Here is a 17839-nt window from a genome sequence, read left to right as displayed (position 1 = left end):
CTTCCTGTGGCCCACTATTTGAGTACTTATTGCTGCTAATTTATCACTGTCATTAATCTTTTCTTTTGTTTTAAATTAGAATAGAACATGTTTTAATTTCAATTTAAGAATCTAAAACAGGACGAAAAATTGACTGGTGTCCAAGTGTTTTAGCACCTGAAGTCTTGTGAGAGTAATAAACGTCAGGAGGATATTTATAGCGTAGTATATGGAGAATGTCCAAATCCCCGCTCTGCAATAACGCACATGCATCTGCTAACCACATCAGACCTGCCCTCTCTCTTTTTCATTTGCTCCCTCTCCTTTCCTAAGACAGTAAGGTGAGCTAATAGAAAAGTGTATAGCATCAGCCCCTACTGATCTCCCACCGTACACTTTCTATTCATTTACACATTCTCTGGCAGCTCAGCAGGCCTCCATCGCAGGATAAATTTAGCTCACATTCACCTTTAAAAAGTCAAATGAAGTTTGATATCAGCTTTAGATTACTACTGAAACCATTAGATGACAGGTCAGTGTTATCTGGCAAAGCAATGCCACATTCACACAACGATTTACATGGTACCCATTCAGTCTTAAGTGCCAAACCATTACTTCTATAATGATTTTTATCCATGCAATCCTTTTCAGTTACACTTTTACATTATTGATTTCACATTTTACAGTGCTCACAATCTATTTGTCTTCTAAACTATATCCTTATATATCTAACTATCCCCTATCCAACAGGTTCACCATCTGAATGTTGAACACAAATTAACCAATGTAAAAAAAAAATAAAAAAAAGATGATTTAAACACCCATGTTTAAGTTTAAATGTTTTATTTATATCCTTAAAAGTATGAGCAATAATCATAGTGATGCTCAAAAGTACTACTAATAACAGAAACGTTATTGTTTTACGGGAGTAACTTGCATGCAGCACTATGTTATTGGAGCACGAGGACTTGTTATTGGTGTGAAGGAGTTGTTGCACGGCCAGTGTGCTGGTGGTATTTTTAAAGATTCATCAGTGACCACAACTACTTTTCACAGCCAGCCTGAACCACACAAATCAAAACTTGAAAGTATTGTGTACAGTAGGCCTATGTCTGCCCACATCCAGGGTGTTGAGAGCATGTTTAGAGAGCATGAAGAGCATACATTTGAAATAAGTTTGCTTGTAAACATGTGAAAAAGAAAAAATGAGGGAGTGTGAGAGAAGCGGAAAGAGCAGTATTGAGTGTGTTTGAGAGAGAGAGAGAGCATGAGTGTGTTTCTGACCATATAAATCATTTCAGCGCAGCTGCAGCCCGCTCCCCGATCTATCCGAAGATAAGCCTTCTCAAATCTCCCTCCGACATCATCTGGCTCTTCACGGAGTTCTCAGGTTCGTCTGGAAGCATGTGTGTGTGGATTGCTGCAACTGTAGATGGCATTAAATATAAATATACCCAATTAAATTAATGTATATCAGTATCAACTGATAAATAATTGTTGATATTCACATATTACATTACAAATTAAATACTAAAATACATACATTTCAGTGTCAGTGTACAGTATATATACTGTGTGTGTGTGTGTGTGTGTATACATATACACACAAAAAAAAGTGTATATTTTATATAGCACAAACTAAATAATATAGTCTGACTGAAAAATGTGTTTTCCAATTATCACTTTCAAGTCCTGTTTTATCACCTCCAATTTGTCCTGCTTCAGAGAGGACGGTTTGTTTGACAAAAGTACAGAGAAGATTTTAAATTGAAATAGCTTTATTCACATGTAAAGGGCATGTGGGTGGACAGGGTGATTTTAGCAGGGGGGATTGAGAGAGTTCAGGGAGTAAGAAGAGAAGAAAACAGCAGATGGACTTTGGATCAGTCTCACAGTGACTTGGCAGTCAGATTTCATACTTTGCACGTATGAAGTGATTCTCTCTTTTAGTCACACACACACACACACACACACACGCACACACACAGTACAAGTAAAGAGAGACAGAACTTGGAATAGCCTTAATTGGACAAAAGTTTTAGGCAAATTATTTTCTTCTTCAAGATTTTCTGACAGCATTTGTGCCATAATGTAATGTACCTTACTGTAACTGTGACATTTGCTAAAAGGTTTATTTAATATTAAATTGTCTATTCTTACAAATATTCTCAGAAATGAAGTAAAACTGGCCACAACTGTCTAATTATTTAATGAAACAAAAACATATCAACATAAGGGCCGATACTCGCAAATGTGAAAAACAAAAACACCACGTGTGTGCTTACATTATCAGCACAGGGTATATAACTGGTAGAAGAATCAGTAATCATATTTAGGCGTTTGTCATAATAAAATGCTGTGCAGTGATTTGTCAGCAGCTCCATGGGCCGGGCTGGGCAACAGAGTGTGTTTTTTGGAGCCTGGCCTTTTGCACGGGCAATATAACACAATAAGGCTACATTAGCCGTTTCTTTTCCCAGTAGAGATATGCTTAATGAGCTGGAGACATCTCCAAACCCAGCGCCAACACTCGCACCTCACACCTCAGGCGACAAGAGTGTGAGTGTTTTTGTGGTCAGGCACATTATGGTTTTAAACCAGAGTGAAATATATATTAATCCCAACATGTTTACAGTCTTTGGAGAATGTTTTAGAAGAACGATTAGAAAAAGAAAACTAATTTTACATTACTATTTTATATTAAATACATTTACAGATATACATTTTGGCAGAAATGTCTGTCCAAAGCAATATAAATAATTGAATAAATTGCATTAATAACCTTGCTGTTGATAACGCTATACTTTAATAATAATAATAATAATAACAACAACAAAAATATAAAATTAAATCTATTAAACTGAAATAAAAGCCATGACCTTAAATGTCATGACATTTTATAGGTTACATAACAATTTTTGTATTTACTGAGGAATGTAGTATTGATTAAGCTGAGCAATGTGAGCATCACTTTGGCTACGTTCACACTGCCCAGTTCAAGCCGATATTTGTGTACCTGATTAGAATCTGATCTAAATAATTGGCAGTTCACACTGCGTATCACAACTGTTCAGATGTGATTTGTTTGTCCCGGCACTCTTTCGTTGATTTGGTTTCTATGGCAATGATGTTTTTGCAAGTTTTGCAGAAGTGCAAGTTTTTGAAAACGAAACCGTTACTGTCTCTGTGTAAACTACAAAAACGAGAATTTGTGAAAATGGTGACGTTATGCGAAGTCAGAGAATGTCTAATAGGAAGAGAATTGGCACTCTCTGCTTACTTCCGGTTTCTGGACTGGCTGCAGTAACACGTCTCTCTCCATGCGGGGGCGCTCGCAGGTGAGTGCAGAATGAATGAAGGTCTATGGCGAAAAACCCTCAAAATCCACTTTTCTCAGGATATAATTTTTTGTCTAGTAATTTGAATGTTGTATTCGAAAGGAGATGCAAAGAAATTACACATTGCTGGGTGTTAGATTTTTTAGAGCCACTTATTTGGTTTAAAAAGTCTTTTAAAATGTCAATTAGCAGAATGCTAGCGTGTTATGGGCAACAACAACTCAACCTGTAAGAAATCGAAAAGAAATAAGTACTCGTTCATTCAACTTTCGACCTATAACCCATGTTGAACTTGCAAAACCTACAATAAAATCTGAGATTTCTCAACGGCAATCGGGTGAAAGAGACCCATTTAGCCGTCTAGCCCCATAGACTCCCATTCAGTCTGCACTCGCCCGCGATCACCTCCAGTGGAATTCTAATGGAACTGCAACCAAGATCGATACAATGGGGCTAATAGGAAGTGCCAAGGCTCTCCGTAGACGGGCTCTGGCGAAGTCTAGGAGCGTAATTTGTCTTTACAAAGTGACATCGCCAACTACTGGCCTGACATGCATAATACAACGTTTTAATCGTTTTTGCAGATCAGTGTGAACGGGGATCGTTGTCGTCTGTACGCGAAAAAAATAAAGGAAAAACTTTTCCATTTTTAGTGCATCGTTGTTGTTGTAGATTTCCAGAAATAAGATTTGAAGATTTGATTTCAAACTACATAAACGTAGCTTGAAAACGGATTTGTAAAAACAGATTTCATGTGATTTATATATTTATTCATTTTGCCATTAACACTTGCTAAATATCATTAGATTCCTATCAGATATGCACAAAAATCTGATTTGGATTGAAGTAAAACAAGGCCTTTTGTCTGCTGTCTCTTTGACTTCCTCAAACAAATCATTAACACCTCCATTTGATGACAACTGCCGCTTATGTCTCTTCTACTGTGTGTTCATCTCAACATGCTTATGTTCAGGTCCATTTGCCCATATTACATATGACCACTGATCAACACAAAGTCTCAAGACTTATCACTGTACATTTTTAAACACTGTGTGATCATAGTTACTTTGTCTGTTCCCACAGGTGGCGGGAGATATTACGGGTGGTCATGTGATGAGCGTGAGATGCCAGGGAGGACTGGGCAGCCGAGAACAGAACCAGCGGCCTTCAGCCCAGTCTGGAATAGTAGTGTTAACAATCAACATGAGACAGTGACGTAACCACAAAAAGCATTTATGTCACTTTACTGTACAACTGCAAGAATAACAACGCTGACCCAGTTCACAAGGATCTCAAATTGCAGTTAAAGAAAGATCAAAGATCAGATTTGAATTCATAATCTAATTCTAAGTATTCCTGCACTCAAATTGTATTTGTTTGCTCGGGACCTGGTGACTCGTGTTAGCCATTATGACAGATCTCGCAGTCACACATATGCCAGTCTGATCGTAGTCACGGGCTGAGGTGTTACTTAGTACTATTTAGTCTCACATGCTGTCTGGATTGATTCTCAATCAAACATATGAAGTACTGACCAATTTGATAATGACACCTATAACCTATTCTCAGATCATGATGTAACACTACAATGAATTTTGTTATGACAAAAAAAGGGAATGTTCAAGTGCATCTGCATATTCAATACTTGTACAAATAAATTAAAATGTAATTAATTACATTTCTGATCATCAAACTGATGTGCTCCCCTGCATCACATACACACAAAACATCACTCACACACACACACACACACACACACACACACACACACACACACACACACACACACACACACACACACACACACACACACACACACACACACACACACACACACACACACACACACAGCTAGGTGCCTTGATGGTAAATTCTGCAAAAACTCCAACTGTTGGGGGTTGTAATGGGCTTTCCAGGCTAAATTACATAATATGGCTTTAAAAATAAGGTGTAGAACACACTTAATGTGCAGGAAAGATGGCAGAAAAAAGAACATAAAATGACACATTTGGACCGTCAATAATGTCCAATCATAAAAGTATATGTGTAAATTGTTTTAAAAATATTTTACTTGGGGTTCCAAAATTGCACTTTTAATATGCAATTCCTTATGCCATAATTTGGGCAGCATGATTTAGTGACATAGACAGAGATAATTTAGTGGGTCAGGATACAAGCACAAACCCCAAACATCCACTGACTGACCTCATTAACTCAGAACAGACACTAGGAGAGCTACCGGTCATCCCTCTCGTTAACACGGCCCTGGGGCATGGACAAGGAAAAGAGTGGCAGCTGTCCATAGGGAGCTAAAGCATTCTCAGAGCACAGACTCATCTTCCCTGAATTAGTTTCCGTGACCCTGCAGACCCTCTGCTGTAGGGAGGTGACCTCCACCTGTCCGGCCCAGATAACAGTGATGCTGAATGCCTGCTCAATTGAATCAGATGTGGCAGAGTACATAGCTATTACAGAATATGGCTGGAATACGGCTGAAGCATTATGTGTTCTTTGAGATAAAAATAGGCCCAAGTGCCGATATGACTTGCAGGTGCTCAGAAACATCAAAAGAATTTCACTTTTGGAATTCATCTGACCCTTCAGGGGTCAACTCTAATCCTCGCCAGCATGAGGATTCATTCACTACACACGTAATAAAATTGGAAATGGTCAACTTATATTCACAAAAGTTTTTTGAATATGCATAATGTAATAGCAGACTATATGGCTCTGTTCCATAATCTAATAGGGAGCCTTGCTGCCAACCTAGAAACCTGGCTGCATAAATAAGGCCAGAACTGAAATGGAGCTAAATAACTAATTTGGAACACACTACATAATCAGCAACTCATATAAAAGTGCATCATATTAATAGAACTCCCGTTGTGAAGCAAACAGGAGATTTATTCCAATAGTTTGTTGTTAGCATGTTGCTAAGCTAACAACAAGATACTTTAAGCAAAAAATATAGCTAGCACACACAAATAGTAGGAGAAAATACCATTCTTAATTGTATTAAACTATTTTCATTGATACTTTTATACAGTATATACAATACCATTCTAAAGTTTGAGGTCGATAAGATAAAAAAATACAATATTACAATTTAAACTGTTTTAAACTGTAACTGTTTTCTATTTAATATATTATTTTAAAAAAAATGTATTCCTGTGATGTAAAGCTGAAGTCTTCAGTGTCACATGATCCTTCAGAAATCATTCTCATATGATTTGCTGCTCAATAATATTTTATATCATTTTCAATGTTAAAAACAGTTGTGCTGCTTAATATTTTTGTAGAAACAGTAAAACATTTTTCCAGGATCTTTGATGAATAGAAAGCTCAAAAGTACAGCATTATATGACTTGTCTATAAATTATTATATCACTTATTATATGAGCATTATAAATGTCTTTACTGTCACTTTTTATCAGTTTAATACCCCAAACTTTTGAATGGTTTGTATTTTCAGCATATCCACAATTTTAAAATAAGGTAGTAAGGTAAATAATAATTATGCTGCCTACCCTTCAAAATAGCTTTCGTGGGGGAATTACGTCTATGATGCCTTAAAATGCTGCCTACATGGGCAGCTCACTAGGGTTTGGAACAGAGCAAGTATGAAGAAAATAAGTACGGGCACAGAGGAACACCATTAATGGTAGCTGTTGAACCAAACACATATAGGTCTACACTAGTGAGGTCTTTCATTCGAAGAGCTCTTCATTTATAAAAATGATTATTTGTTTCACAGATGCCGCAGATTGCATGTGTCCCTATTATGTCATCCAGCCCACAGAAAAATTCATTTCCTCTTAAAAAATGAGAAAAGCAGGAAGACTGGTTTGTAAAAGTGAAGAGGGCCTCACATGAACCATACTGTGCCTCTCACCACAAATAAGAAATAAAACTTTGGTATAAGAACAAAGCTCAAAGACACAATAAAAGGTTGAATTACAAAAAAAAAAAAAAAAAGCCCACAGGGCATCACTCTAAATTGGAATTATAATACTTTGAATGAGGGTTATACCAGATTTTACATCCCACCACGTGATGTGTCATATATCAAAGTTATATTATAAAGCACATTTCCATCTCACAGGCCTCAGAGGGATGGATATGGACAGCAGTGCCAGAAACTCCCAAGCCTATTACAGACTTTAAATGGTGAAAGTTCATGACCAAAAAAAGAGAGGTTATATATAGGCTATGTATTTCATGCTTTTCTTAAACTAAATTCAAAGATAAGACTACAAGAAGAACTGCACAGACCCACTCTCTCTTTTTGGTCTAGATGTTACAACAGATTCACGGTACTTTTACATGCTGTGCCAGCAGAGGGAGTTTTGAGTTTTCCTTTCACACAGAAGACTTACTGAATGAATTTTCCCCCTCACAAACACAAATATGCAGAGATTAAATGAAAAGAGCTCCCTCAGTTTTGCCTTTCTTAATTAAATTTTTTTAAGAACTATTATTCTAAAATATATATATCTAAATATAAATATGTATTAATCACTGGGAAAAAAAGGATAAACTGGCACGATTTATGAGCAATTCTTTAGTCAGTTAAAATTATGGTGAAATAAAATAAATGTAGATTTAAACTCACAGAGTGCGGGTGTTAAAAACACCTGTTGCTGGCTGGGAGCAGCGAACACTGCAGATGAGTTTGGTATGGTCAGTTCAGATCACACGGGGGCCCCCCTGGTCTCTGTGGATCTCCGGTGTGAATCCGCAGGGATTGCACGAAACCTGTCAATCACAGAAAGGAAAAACATCTCAAGTTAGCTTCTGAAGCCTCTCCGAATCTGAAGGCTGGATGAGCATCACATTGGGCTGATGCAGTGACATTCTCATGGTGGTGTTGTAACAAGATAATGATCTTACAATATTACCCTGACATTGAGAAAACATTTTGCACATTGGCACGTCATGAAGTATAAAATTCACAGCATACCGTAATGCTTCCTAACTTTCACATGCAGGTGACCATCTACCTCCTTTCTAGCAGACCACAGCTTTGTAATATTCTTCATTATTTTGCACATTTAAAGATGAGCAAAAGACAAAACAAACTGTCTTTTTAACGTGTGCTGTAACTAGATGCTAAAAAAAAAAAAAAAAAAAACTCAACAAAACTTTACTCACTATCATGCTGTTCCAAACCTGCATGACTTTCCTCATGGAACACACACACACACACAAATATTTTGATAAGGTTTTTTTTTTTTGTCCATACAATTAAAGTCAATGAAGGCCAATGTCGGGTTTTCTTGGACCCCATTGACTTTCATTGGGACAGAAACAGTTGCTTTTGTGCTCCACCGAAGATAAAGTCATTCAGGTTTGGAATGACATGATGGTGAGTAAATGATCACTTGTCACTGATGAATTTTAATGTTTGGCTGAACTATGCCTTTAAGCTTTGAACTTCAAAATATATTTCCTATAGTTTATCTGTGCAAGAAAATAAACCAGTAAGAAATGTTTATTTTTCTTCAGATTGGCAAGGTTTAGCACTGCTGAACTGGACTGAGCTCTGAGTATACATACGTCAGAGTGGTCTGCTGCCTTCCTGAAGCTAAGCCCAGATTAGGAATGGTTTGGCTTCCCTGAAAAACACGGCATCCCACAAAGTCAGAGGCCACGCCACGTGGGACTAACTCTTGACCTCCTTGTGAGCAGAGTAGAGCGTTTGAGGGGGTGAAACAGGGAGAAGATTGAATTTTGTTTCCCCGTCAGAGGAGGTTAGAGGTTTTAGGCCAAAATCAACTGTCCCTCTTCATCTATCTCACCTCATCTCCTTATTTTTCTCTGCACCAACCCTTGTGCAAGAGTGCAGTGCAGCTGTCCCTTTTCTCTCTAATTTTTCTCTGTCAGATTTCAGCCTATAATTAGCAGAAAGGACCTCAGTGACTCCTCACGAATGTGAATAAGTCTGTGCTGTCCAGAACTAATAGAACTAATCCCCCCTCCCCTCCGCCTGGACATCACTGGGCTGACAGGTTCACAAGTGTACACTGAGTGTGATTCGGTTTCTCAACACCACTGCATATCCCCTTAAACCCCAGCACAGTGTACCTTAGCAAGCCCCAAAGCCACAAATCACCGATCAGTTACAGACTCACATGCTCCCCATGCGCTTTGATAAACAGCTTTACGCACTGGATTTACATCTGTGCTAAATGATAATCAATTTTTGCAAGTGAAAGTTATTTTCATAATGAAATACAGTGGCAGTGCTGAATAATATACAGTAACACAAACATAAAAAGAAGTGAAACTTTCTATTTGAGAAAAACTGAAGGCAGGGTATAGGGGAGAAAAGTGCTTAAAAAAAACCTTTGAAATAATGAAAATATTTGCCATTTTTACATAAATAAAAATGCTACAGTAAAAACCTAATTATCACTTAACTAAGTTACATATATGGTGGAAACCTGTAAATGATTTAACATCACATCATGCCATTTTACTGTAAAATACTGTCAAAATTATGTTTTTTTGCTAGTAAAAATATGAATTACAGTAAAAACAGTAAAAGGACATTCCCACTCCCTGTGTGACATCACATATTATTACATCTTGTATAACTATTTTATATCAGTAAGGGTGTTTTTATTGCAGTGTTGTGTGTCAGTCTGATGGTGTTTTGTCTTCATGTATGTGACGCTGCATGTGCATTGTGCACTGTATATATTTTGGCTATGGTTTATGGACAGGCTGCTTGAGATAAACTTTAATTCCTTATGTGACTTAAAATATATAGTAAAATATTTAGGCACCAATATGTCATACTGAAAGATTGTTATAAAAAAAAAAAACATGCAGTGTATCACTAAAATATCTCAAGCATGAAAGGAGCTATAAGTTAATGTGAACTTAATTGTTTTATTGTACTATTTAAAAAAAAAAAATCATTATAGCTTGTAAGCAAGGTGAAATAAAGCTGTGAGAAAAAGTGTTTCCTTTTGTTATACTGTATTCATCCAGTCTCACACTCAGCTAATAGTATACATAAACTTAACTGAAGGTCAGTAAGGTGATCAAAAAATCTGAAATCCTACCACAGCAATGTCCATTTTGAATACAATTGTGTAAGTCAGCGTGAACATTTCGACAAATGCAGCAAGCATTTCATATGCAGTAATATTTCTGTTGAAATGTGATATTTATCCCTGTGTAAACCGTGTCATTCATAACATTACAAAGTCATACTTATTTTCCCCTTTCTCACACTTCGTTTGGGAATTATCCAGGGTTAGGATGGCTTTCTTCTGTTCCACAGGCTTTGTGTGCTTTAGCCGTGTCTCCTAAAGCCTTTAGCTTCGATTTCTGCAGCTAAATTTCACATTTCTGCAAGCAGATGCAGTTATCCACCATGACAAGCACCAAATGTACTTTAACTTAAGTTCAGTTGCCTTTACCCAGGGTTATTTTAATAATAAATGCAATTAATATGCTAATGCAAATACACCTGATATGACTGGGTTTGTTCTTTTGGCACAAGTCATGCTTCTCAATTGCTTAGTTTGTGTGAGGAGCAATGCCTCTTAATTCATGCGTCTAAATATAGTATGGAATGGTTGTAAACAGACAAAAACCATTACACTTGTCACATATGCAATACAAACTCAATGAGAGTATAAATTTAGCATTTTAAATTACATGTATAAAATAAAATAAAATTTATTTATATACTATTTATTACCTATATGTGCGTGTACTGTGTATATATATATACACACACACACAGATGCAGGGTTTCCTAGCAGTACATTATCCAGAGCTTCACATTCAACCGGCTTGTTGTCGTCCCACAGTGCATCCTGGTGACATCACTTCCCCATGTACAGCACACAAGCACACGGCCGTACACGTGATGTAAAAGAAAACAGGACTCATCGGACCAGGTGACCTTCTTCCTTTGCTCCGAGGTCCAGTTCTGATACTCGAGTGCTCATTGTCGGCACATTCGCCGGTGGACAGGGGTCATCATAGGCAATCTAATTGGCCTGTGGCTACGCAGCAGAGTGTGATGCAGTGTGTGTTGTGACACATTCCTCCCTTAACCATCATTACAATTTTACCAGACCAGATGGGATAGCCTTTGTTGCCCTCATGCATCGATGAGCCTTATCGACAATATTCTATTCACCTGTGACTGGTCAAAATGTTATATATCAAATGAGACGGAAAAATAGGTCACGATACTTTGACTGACAAGTTCATATGGAGAGATCTGTACCATGGCAACCAAACTTTGGTTGGTAGGAGAACATGAGCAGATGGATGGAACGGCTGATTTTCCACAGTGACATGAACAACCCCCACCTGCAAAACCAGTCTTGAATCTCCCCACACGAGTTAGAGAGCACAGCGAGATGACTTGGCACTGAGAAAATGTATTAGATTCAGGGGACGAATAATTAACTGACTTCAGCTGGAGGATAAGAGCAAAGGTTGAGCTGCAAATATAGCCTAAGTTTTTTTCCTCAATAAATCGTCCGTGGGCATGTAAGAGCGTTAGGAATGGCTGAATATGTCAAGTGGACGAGTCCAGCACTCTGATTAATGTGACAGAAGTCAATGCTGAAATAGAACATCAAACACACATCACAAACAGCAGATCATTCCTCTCTTCTGGGAGAGAGAGCTCTGAGGATACTATAAACAGACGTTATTGGTGAAGACACACATCAGGCGAGATTTGTACCAGTAACCTGTGGTTTTAGACTAACATCTGTGAGAGTCAAACTGTGCAAATCATTCAGGTGTGGATACTGCTTTCATCTGCCAACAGCACTCTTCATTCATGTGATTTTTCAACAAGTTATGATCTGTTACAGCTGTATATTATTGTAGATGAATTGACCTGACAGTTTAAAAAAAACTATTTTGCTAAATTTAAAGTAAAAAACTGACAGTTGGCAGTAAAAAAATAAAATAAAACACAGCGAGGCATTACCGCATGGGCTTGGTTGTTTTATTAACAGTTACATGCATTATTCAATATTCAAATTAAGTGATTAAAATCTGCTTGCTTGACTTAGTTAAATCTCAAGTGGCCAACTGTAAAGTAAAAAAAGAACACGTAACCTACTGTAACACAAATCCAAAATCAAATTAAATCAATCAAAATTAAACATAACTTTTTATTTAAAATTGAGGATGCCCCTTTCCCTATTGTGTGATTCATGTCTTTTTGAATACATTTTAACAATATTTGGTCCCACTTTATATTAAGTGGTATGTATTTACATTGAAAATACCTGCATGTAATTACAGCTGTAATTAATGTATGTAATTACATTTGTAATTACACTGTTGACCCTTCCCTTACACCTTAACCCAACCTTAAACCTACCCATACCACCACACCTGTCCCTAACCATACCCGTATCACACCTCAATAGCAGCACAAGTGTTTTACAATACATCATGAACACAATAAGTGCATTGTACTTATTTTTTATGTAAGTACATAGTACTTAAAGCCACTTAATATGAAATGGGACCCAATATTTTACCGTAAAAAGTAGGTAACGCATTTACATAATAATCTAATAAATTACAATATGAAATCAAATATAATATGATATTTATAATATATATTTAATACAAAATATGAATATGTTTATGATCAACTTATCAGTGAGACCCCTTGTGGCTATACATTAACATATTTGGTTGACTAGGAACAGGATACGTAATAAATCTGAGCCACAGCAAAACCAACTGGAATAAGAATTGGCTTCAAAAGCATTTAGTATATGTGGCTTTGAGCGGTCCAATACCGTAAAATTAGCACCTTTACGGAAAGACGTAAGCGTCTGGACAGGAACCAGCCAGAGACTTGGGGGATATTTTGGCAGCTGCCGAGGTAGCGGTTAATGATGGAGCTGATAATATTTCTGTTTTTATTGACCTGTCAGTTCTTATCAGAGACTTTCTCTAAAAACATCCCTCGCCTTTCAGCGCCACTCTTCAGAGGTCGAGAAGTGGAGGAGGCTGCCACAGGGGTCAAGGTTCAATTGAATTGTTCTGAATTGGCAGGAGAAGATTTAAAGAATATACAGTTTGGAAACATGGATAAATTAAAGCATAACGTTTTAACAAAAGGAGTGTTGTACACATTTCTGACCCAGTGCCAGTGACCTCATTCTTGTATTGTGGTCCTAAAACATCTTCAAAAAACAAAAACAAAAATAAAACTTTAGTTTAGGTTTTTGAGTGAAGACTAAAATGAGCAAATGTATCTAATGGCACTTAAAATACATATTGCTATTGCAAGAGGGCTACTCATGTTGACAGGTCCAAAAGAGAAGACATCATGCAGATACAAATGGCTCAACCCCAGTATACAGGTTGCAAATCCTGACAACTTTGCGCATGAAGTTAGGTTCAGTTTTAGCCTCCAAAATAAACCATCATTCCTTGGCCAGCCCTCATGCTTCATAAAGACCCTGTGTAGTTATCACCTTAAGTGTGAACCCACTGCTCACACTGTGTTTTATAAACAACAGGGCACTGCCAAGTATAACACACACAATTCCAACTATTTACTATAAAAGATTTGATCTCTGACTGTAAACGTAAAAAATATCCTGTCAGCCAAAGGGAAAAAATAGCTCTCTGGCAGGTCCACCTTTGTCCATCTCACTTTGACTCACGAGGGGAATGTGCAAACTTATCAGTTTACGAATACCTTTCTTCTTTCCTCACTGAGTTTTCAAATTATTGTGATTTCAGGTGACGCCAAGAGTTGCTAAGACTCCAGATGATGCAATCTTACCATACTGTCAAATATTATTACCATACTGTCACATTTGTTGTGTCTGCTCAACTGAATACACAACATTAACTAATTATAACACTGAACAGTTTCTGTAAAGCTGCTTTGAAACCTGTATGAAAACCTCAAAAATGTGTAGTGAAAAGTGCTAAAAACAACAACAACTTGAAATTAATAAATGTGGCACTGAAACTAGACACTAATATAACAGTAAAATAAATACTATCCATTATTTTTTGCTACCCAATTCTCTAGTGATAGTAGTAGTAAGATAAATGTTTCAAAAGTCATATAAAAATGTCCATTTCTAAAAAATATACACTGAATCTATGCATAAGTCCATCTTGGTATCTGAACAGACCGAACTTTCCTTGATATCACTGCAGTTGTAAACAAACATTACCAAGCTGCATGACTGAAGAGCACCTCCACCCTTTGTTCCTGACACCATACACACAGTAAACGATGACCCCTGCAATCTGCTCCCACCGCTTTGTGCTGAAGCCAGAGTTCCACAATAAATCATGCAGGCAAGAGATTGCTGTGCGCGATGTGGAATCGTCATGTGATGTGATGATATCTAGAACACGTACATGTGCTAGGTGCCCTCTCACATGCCAAGAGAAGCTTCTGTCTCTGCTTTTAGACCATCCACTCACCCGGACCTTTAATGTGAAAAGCTCTTGCCGCTGTAATTTGTAGCCTGCTGAAACTGTCAAGAGATTCAGTGTAGGAAAATATATGGTGGAATGTACACAGAGGTCGGGTAAATATTCAATATATAAGTGTAGTTTTGAGGGGGACGGGGAGACATGACCCCCTAAATGAACGTTCTTAATCCATGCTGAAAATAATTGAGCATGAGTAAGTAATGAGCCAGTAAATGAAGCATTGACAGCTACAGGCCACATGCAGGGTAAAAATGAAAATTAGAAGTGACTTAGAACCTTAAGACAGTACAAGCTGCTTAGATGCTCAGGTCCAATTAAATTGCATTTACTTTGACGTCTGTGCTGCAAATCTGTACCAGATTCCAAAGGCATTCAACTGGATTTGGAGAGGACTGTGGAGGCCACTATCACATTTGAGGAGCGAGCTTAAGCTGATGTGGGGTTTTTTGGGGCGGACATTGTGGTTTATTCTGATGGAGGCAGCCACTAATAGGCCTTGGTTTATTTGTATATAACAATATTGGATATTGTTCATTTTATTTTAAATGCCTCAGCCTACATATTCACAAACATTCAATGATTGGGGTTGGTATGACTTTAAAAAAAAAAATATATATATATATATATATATATTCTTCTCACCAGGGCAGCATCATCACATAATTATATAATAAAGCAGTCTTCAGTGTCACATGATCCTTCAGAAATCATTCAACTCAGTTTAACAAAACATTCTAATATGCTGAATTCATTCTAATATGCTGAATTCATTCTAATATGCTGATTTTGCTGCTCAAGAAACATTTAGTATTATTATCAGTGTTGAAACAGTTGTGCTGCTTAATAGTTTAAAAAAAAATTAGCATCTTTTGATGGACAGAAAGAACAGCTTTTACTTGAAATATAAATGTTTTGAAACATACTAAATGTTTCACTGTCACTTTTGATCAATTTAATATGTCCATTCTGAATAGAATCATTAATTTCTAAAAAAAAAAACAAAAAAAAACAATAACTGATAAATCAACATATGACCAATAATCCCTACACTGACTCTCACAATCGGCTCACTTCTGGCCATCACAACTGTGACTTTAGTTCAGCAGCTCCACTGGCTGATATTCATTTCCCTCATCATCACTCAACACCAACACTGAAGCACAGTAATTACTGGTCCTAAACTCATCTCCACTCAGACTTCAGACAGAGACTGTCCACATGCAGCTCTAAATCCCTAACCAGATGTCACAGTGTACATCTTACTAGGTATCTGCATATCAAATAGCCAGCCAGAACTGTCTGTACCAGGGACAGCAGAAAGGTCATATTAGAACAGCTGACGACAGGAGTAGCATTTTTGAAGTTTGAAGATATCTAGGCCTCTGTTGCCAATATTATGAACTGATTGCTTTGGTCATTCAGTGGCCGATTGACTGGCTAGCCATCTTCATAAGTTAAATAATGTTTCTAGACATATTTTGGTATTCAGAGCTGCAAAACATATTAATTAAACAGTGTCATCAGACTGATACTGTCTGAAATAAATGTAACGACCTGGTGACACATGTATGGTGTAAACTATCAGAAATGTGGCACCAGGACAGAGAGAAAGATATCCTCCGATATTAGATTACATTAGCCTTCTCTCAAGTACGGCGATTGTCACATTGTGCCGTGGCCTTCTTACTCTGTACCGTAGTGCTCATCAGAAACCAGTGGAGTTTTAATTATGCTGTTTGGATTTAATTACGCTCTGCTTTGCATGCCCGTAATGTTATCTCTACAGTCTATCCATTACTAATGAGATTTAAAAAAAATTACAAGCCAGCATAGTGACATAATGATGCAGAAAATAAGTCTCCGAACATATAGCTTCTCCGCAGGGCACCGCGCATCGTACAGAAGATGAGAATATAGCAATTTGTCAAGCTGAACATAATGAGTAACACCTGCTTCTCAGTAAAATGCTGTACACAACCACAGTCACACACTGTATGTCGCCGCATATGCAGCGAGGATCAGTCGCATTCTCTTGTGACAGAGAACACAGGTGCCAGGTTCACTCAAGCCCAACTATGATAATCCCCACATCCCATGCCAGTTTGTTCCAGCATTAGCCGGCAAGACTGAAGACCTTGCATTGTAACAAGACAATTACTACAAATTTACCTTTGACTTACACGTTGCATTAATTCTAAGCATTTTCTGTTGAATTTTCACTCTTGTGTTGCAGCTGGTTTTAGGCTGTGCAATATAAGCCGATAAGTTGGGCTATAAATGCACAGAGAAAAACCATTAATGTAGAATGAATTGATTTTTAGCAAAGATATATGTTGATCATCCTGCTGAAGGAGAAAGGTTTGTCTCATTAAAAGTCTGCTGTTCCTCCACTGCCCCATGGTGCTGAAACCGAGGTGTTAAAATGAGGTCTTGATTTATTAAGTACTAATTGTTGGTGTGAATGTCACTGCTCTAGTCTGGTGCGGGTTACTGACAGTCTCCACTGAGTGTGAACTTTTAGCGGCTGGCAGATTCATGGGATGAACCCCTGCTGAGGAAAGAATATTTTTGAAAAGTTGCAAAGTTGTTGCCACCACCCGAAAATCACCCCTCGCGTCCTAGGGGGGTATTGTTTATTTTTTTCACCTCCAACAGGCTAGTGATTGATGAGAGGGGGGCTGTCTGTGAAAAGAACAGAGAGATAGATTGGGGAAGTGAGCAGGACAAGGAGGTGGAAGAGAGGAACAGGCCTAAAATAAGTCAGTCATGGGTTTGGACTGCTCGCAGGTCAGTGGCGAAGATGTGTTCACAAGCCAAACACATAGGCCACATGACAGACATGGCAGGACATTGCTGGAGGCCCAAAAAAAGAGGGGCCCGCAGCTCTATTTATGGAGCAGAAATTCAGCCATGGACACGCACTGTCAGCTCATGATGGATCAGTGAGAGGAGGCCTGGGATGGGTGGGCAGCAGGGTTATATTATTGCAGCACTGGGGTTTTAGGGACAACATTTCACCAAGCATGCACCAAGCCCCGTTCATGGTATAAACT

Source organism: Rutilus rutilus, assembly GCF_951802725.1.
Source record: "Rutilus rutilus genome assembly, chromosome: 10".
NCBI classification, from domain to species: Eukaryota; Metazoa; Chordata; class Actinopteri; order Cypriniformes; family Leuciscidae; genus Rutilus; species Rutilus rutilus.
The sequence above is the reverse complement of the archived record's forward strand: the minus strand, read 5'-3'. Positions refer to the sequence as shown.